Consider the following 6,000-nt stretch of genomic DNA (forward strand, 5'->3'; position numbering starts at 1 on the left):
GTGTGTAGCAGGTAGATAGCTCAGATGAGATGCTGGGTGTCTGTAGCCAGGTAGAAACCCTCACACCTCTTCTTGGGTTCTAAACTCTCTATAGATTGTATCCTACTGTTTATCCAATGAAGCTTTTGGTTTCACTCAGCATTATGTTTTTCAGATTAATTTACACCAATTTATATGTATCCTTTCTTCAATATTCTATTGTAAAAATATCACTGCAACTTATTTTTTATTTACATTTTTCCCATTTTACATACCAACCACAGATTCTCTTCTTTCTCCTTCTCCTGCCCCCTTCCTGTCCCCATCTACTCCTCAGAGGGGGTAAGGCCTTCCTTGTGGAGTCAGCAAAGTCTGGCATACCAAGTTGAGGCAGGACTAAGGTCCTCCCTTCTGTATCAAGGATGAGCAAAGTATCCCACGATAGGGAATGGGCTCCAAAAAGCCAGTTTATGCATGCAGGATAAGTCCTGGTCCCACTGTCAGGGGCCTTCCCAACAGATCAAGCCACATAACTGTCATCGACATTCAGAGGGCCTAGTTCAGTCTCATGCAGGTTCCCTACTGTCAGTCCAGACTCAGTGAGCTTCCACTAGCTTGGGTCAGCTGTCTCTGTGGTTTTGACTCCTTTGCTCATACAATTCGCCCTCTCTCTCTTCAGCTGAGCTCCAGGAGCACAACCCAGTGCTTGGTTGTGGGTCACTGCATCTGCTTCCATCAGTTTCTGGATGTTGGTTCTATGATGACAATTAGGGTAGTCACTAATCTGATTATGGGGGAAGGACCATTCAGGCACCTTCTCCACTATTGCTGGGAGTCTTAGTTGGGGTCATCTTTGTGGATTCCTGGGAATTTCCCTAGCACCAGGTTTCTCCTACCCCTGTAATGGCTCCATCTATCAACATATCTCTTTCATTGCTCCATCATCACCATCGTCATCATCATCATCATCATCATCATCATCAGCAGCAGCAGCAGCAGCAGCAGCAGCATCAGCAGCAGCAGCAGCAGCAGCAGCATCCTTTATGTCCCAGTAATGCTTAAGCATAGATGGGCAGCCTGTTTATAGCGGTTCTCCAGTTGTTCCTTTCCTGGTCATTTCTAGATGTCTATGTTATTGTCATACCCAAGGTTCCACAGTCTTCCTTTATGCTGTCTATCCAGAGTTTTTGGTACTTCCTTTTTTGCCTTATTCTTCCAAGCAGTGCTATCCTTGAGTATCTGCCATCCTTCATTCTCATAACATGGTTGAAGTATCTCAAGCACCATTGCTGTAATCTGTGGTTTACTTCCTTCTGTAGATGGAGATGTTTCCTAATATCATCATTGCACAACCTATCTCTTCATGTGACATCTAGAATCCTCCTGAGACATGCCACCTCAAATACATGCAGACACTGTTCAGGGGAGTGTTTCACAGCTCAGACTTTGGAGTTGCAAAGAAGGCAGCTCAAGACAAGTGTCTAGTATACTTGTAACTTTGTTGTTTTCACTATGTCTCTTGCTGACCAAACCTTTCCTAGTGCCTGGAATGCAGCCCCTGCTATCCCTATCTGCCTCACCTTAGAACTGAGGTTTCCTCCCAGGTAGACTAAGTTGACTGTTTGCTTGAGGTTCTGATTCTTTATTACAGTGTTAAAATCCTCGTGTGCTCTTCCCATGCATTGTGTCTCAGTCTTCTCGATGTTTACTTTCATACCAAGGTCTTCATTGACTTCCACCACTCTGTTTACCATGGCCTGCAGCTCATTTGGACTTTCACCAAGTAGTGCTATATTGTCAGTGAAATGCAATACTGATTCACACACAACCTATCTGCACACCCATCTCCTCATCCTCCAGGGCTGTTGCTATTGTTAATTCCAGGAATAGACAGAAGAGCAGTGGTGAGAGGCCACACCCTACAACTCTCCTAAGATTGTCTTAAACTGCTCACTTATTCCTCCACAGACTTTGACTAATGCAAAGGTATATTTATAGGCAGTTTTTTTTTTTAGCATTTAATGATATTCTCTGGGTACCTCATTGTTTCCCAAAGTCCTTTCCGTCAAATGCAATCAAATGCCTTACTGAAGTTATTGTAACAGATACATAAGTCTTTTCCAAATTCTTTGTATTTTTCTGTCAGTTGTCTAAAAGTGAAGATCTGATCACTTGTGCTCCTGATAGCTCTGAATTCACACTGGGCCTCTGCTAGGATTTTCTCTGTTCTGCTCTTGATCCTTTGCAGGATAATAGAGGAGAAGATCTTGTTGCTATGGCATAACAGACTAATGCTCCTGCAATTTGAACAGTCCAGCTTGTCCCCTTCTGTCTATGTGCTGCTTTTATTGGTTAATGAATAAAGAACTATTTTGAGCTTATGGCACGGAAGAACAGAACTAAGCAGGAAAAGTTAGACTGTATGCTGGGAGAAAGAGGGTAGAGTCAGGAAGAAACTATGGAGTTGCTGCCAGAGTCAGACAAGCTGAAACTTTGCTTGTAAGCCACTGCCACATGGCGATATACAGATTAATAGAAATGGGTTAAATTAATATATAAGAGTTAGCCTGCAAAATTCAAGATGTCATTTTTTTCTGCTGTGTAGTACTCCATTGTGTAAATGTACCACATTTTCCTTATCCATTCTTTGGTCGAAGGGCATTGAGGTTGGTTCCAGTTTCTGGCTATGACAAACAATTGGAGTACTACACAGCAGAAAAAAATGACATCTTGAATTTTGCAGGCAAATGGATAGAGCTGGAAAACATCATTTTGAGTGATGTAACCCAGACCCAGAAAGACAATTATCACATGTACTCACTTGTAAGTGGGTTTTAAAGATAAAGCAAAGAAAACCAGTCCACAAATCACAATCCCAGAGAACCTAGACAACAATGAAGACCCTAAGAGAGACATACATAGATCTAATCTACATGGAAAGTAGAAAAATTCAAGATCTCCTGAGTAAATTGGGAGCATGGGAACCTTGGGGGAGGGTTGAAGGGAAGGGGAGAGGCAGTGAGTGGTAGTATAGGAGTTCCTTCTGTTTATATGTTGCTTTCATTGGATGAGTAAAGAAACTGCCTTGGCCTAGTTGATAGGGCAGAACTTAGGTAGGCAGAGTAGACAGAGCTGAATGCTGGGAAGAAGGGCAGAGTAGCAGATGCTGTGGATCTCCTGCCTGGGATGGGCGCTGGTTAGAATCTTGCTGGTAAGCCACAGTTATGTGGCAATACACAGATTAATGGAAATGGGTTAAATTAAGATGTAAGAATTAGCCAATAAGAAGTTAGAGCTAATGGGACAAACAGTGTTTAAATGAATACAGTTTCTGTGTGATTATTTCAGGTGTAAGCTAGCTGGGACGAGAAGCAGGCCCTCTCTCCTTGCAACAGAGGAGAGGAGAGAAAAATGTAGAGCTCAATAAAAGTCAATGAAGAAAAAGAGCCAATAAGAAGCTAATGGGCCAAGAAGTGATTTAATTAATAAAGTTTCTGGGTGGTTATTTTGGTTCTGGGTGACTGGGATGAACAAGCGACCTCGCCAACATTCTTCCTGAGTATGGAAATTATGACTGAGTGCTTCCATTCTGCAGGGATCACTGTGTTCCCATATCTCTCTGAAGAGCCTGAGAAGCACCTCGGCTCCTGATCCTATTGTAGCTGCCCCCATCTCCTCCACCATGATGTCATCCACTCAAGGGCCTTCCTACGTTTTACTGTCTTGGTAGCTTCCTCTATCTGGCTCCTGTCAATATTTAATATTTCCTCATTGTCTCTGGTGTTCAAGCAGTTGCTGAAGTTTCTCATTGTAGTCTACATTGACAGCGTTAGGGTCATTGTATAGGGTGTCAAAGTATTGTCTCCATCTTTGCTTTACTTCACCTGGTTCTGTTAATAAATGACTTTGCCCTTCTTTAATCACTTGAATTTGAGGAGCTTATCTGACAGTTATCTGTCTGATAGCTTCATAGACAAGATGTGTTTTATTATGGGGTCTAGCCTCTTCGACCTTGTACCTATAGCTCTCTATCCTTCTTTGTTCTTCTTTTGACTTCCATAAACAGAAAGTTGTGGTGACTCTTTTTAGTGTGAGAAAGTGCCTTTCCTGTCCATTTCTGTCAGCTCACCTCCCTCCTTTTGGCTTTAAGAGAGAAACTTTGGTCTGGAGAGATGGCTCAGCTGTTAAAGGCTAGGCTTACAACCCCAAAATATAAGAGAAGCATCATCTGTCATGTGCTTAGGACATGGAGGTCCTGGGTCACTGTCAGAATCTGGGACTTGAACACAGGTGTTTCTGTTGAACTTGTTCATATTGGGTTTCATGGTCTGAGTTAATGAGGACAACTGACCATGTCTCTTCCTCTTTGTGTGGTAACCTAAAGCTTTCATTGCTCCCACCTTTCCCAACTCAACCTTTTCAATCCCTCATGCTTCCATCCCCCACCATCTCCCTTCTACTCAATAGAAGAAACCCCCCATAGTTTACCCAGGAGATGCTAACTATTTCCCCTTCCTGGGGCCCTCTATGTGTACCCCTCTTAGGGTGCTCCTTTTTATCTAACTTCTCTGGGGTTGTGGATTGTAGCCTGGCTATCCTTTGCTTTATGTCTACTTATGAGTGAGTACATACCATGTTTGTCTTTCTGGGCCTGGGTTAACTCACTCAAGATGGTTTTTTCTAGTTTTATCCATTTGCCTGCAAATTTCACGATATCATTTTTTTTTATTGCTGAGCAATACTCTACTGTGTTAATTCACTACACTTTCTTTATCCATTCTTCAGTTGATGGACATCTAAGTTGTTTTCGGGTTCTGGCTGTTATGAATAATTGTGCTATGAACATAGTTGAGAAGATGTCCTTGTGGTAGGATTGTATATCCTTTGGGTATATGCCCAAGAGTAGTATTGTGGGTCCTGAGGTAGGTTGATTCTCAATTTTCTGAAAAACCATCATACTGATTTCCAAAGTGGCTATACAAGTTTACACTCCCACCAGCAATGGATGAGTGCTCCCCTTACTCCATATCCTCTCCAGCATAAGCTATTACTTGTGTTTTTGATCTTAGTAATTCTGACTGGTGTAAGACAGTAGCTCAGAGTCATTTTGGGTTGCATTACCCTGATGACTAAGGATATTGAACAATTAATTCCTTAATGTCTTTCAGCCATTTGAGTTTCTTCTATTGAGATTTCTCTGTTTAGATCAGTACCCAGATTGACATGTGTGGCTCTGGTTGCTACTGAGTGTCATGAAGAAGCCCAGATGTTAATTATTTTGTTGTAAGTGTAATTCTTGCTTGATATATGTTTTGTTATATGCAATCTTGCTATGTTAAAATTAAAATCTTTCTTTTTGTTTAAACAGAGAAGGGAAAATGGTGTGGGAAGTCCTTCTGTATATGTGTTGCTATTACTGGTTAATGAATAAAGAAGCTGCTTTTGGTCAATGGATTAATAGAATACAGCCAGGCTGGAAAAGATATATAGAGCGGGTGGTAGAGTCAAGGGGAAACCATGTAGTTGCTTCCAGAGACAGACACCTCCGCTGGAGCCCACTGAAACTTTGCTGCTAGTCCACGACCTCATGGTGATACACAGATTAATGGAGATGGGTTAGTTTAAAATATAAGAACTAGCTGGCAGTATGCTTTAACTATTGGCCAAACAGTATTGCAAATAATATAGTTTCTGAGTGATTATTTCAAGTCAGGGAAATTAACTAGTGGTCTCCACCAATCAGGGTCAAACCAGTCACCTGGGTCAAGGTTGGAGTCTGAGGACCAGGATGCATCCAGACCTGAGTGGCCTTCACTGCTACTCAATGACACGTTGCCATCTGTCCCTGAGCTGCAGCTGAGGATCTTGTCAGCTCTACTGCAGCCTGGGTCCATGTTAAGCTCCGATTCTCCTGTTACCATTACAGGTCCTGTCAAGATCAATGGCCAAGTTAGTGTCTTGGGGTCATAATGCTGCTGGGGACAGTGGTGACATCCAAACCCAGCTGCTGTTAAGGACCAT

The sequence above is a fragment of the Myodes glareolus genome, chromosome 15 (assembly GCF_982192425.1).
Source record: "Myodes glareolus chromosome 15, mMyoGla1.1, whole genome shotgun sequence".
NCBI lineage: Eukaryota > Metazoa > Chordata > Mammalia > Rodentia > Cricetidae > Myodes > Myodes glareolus.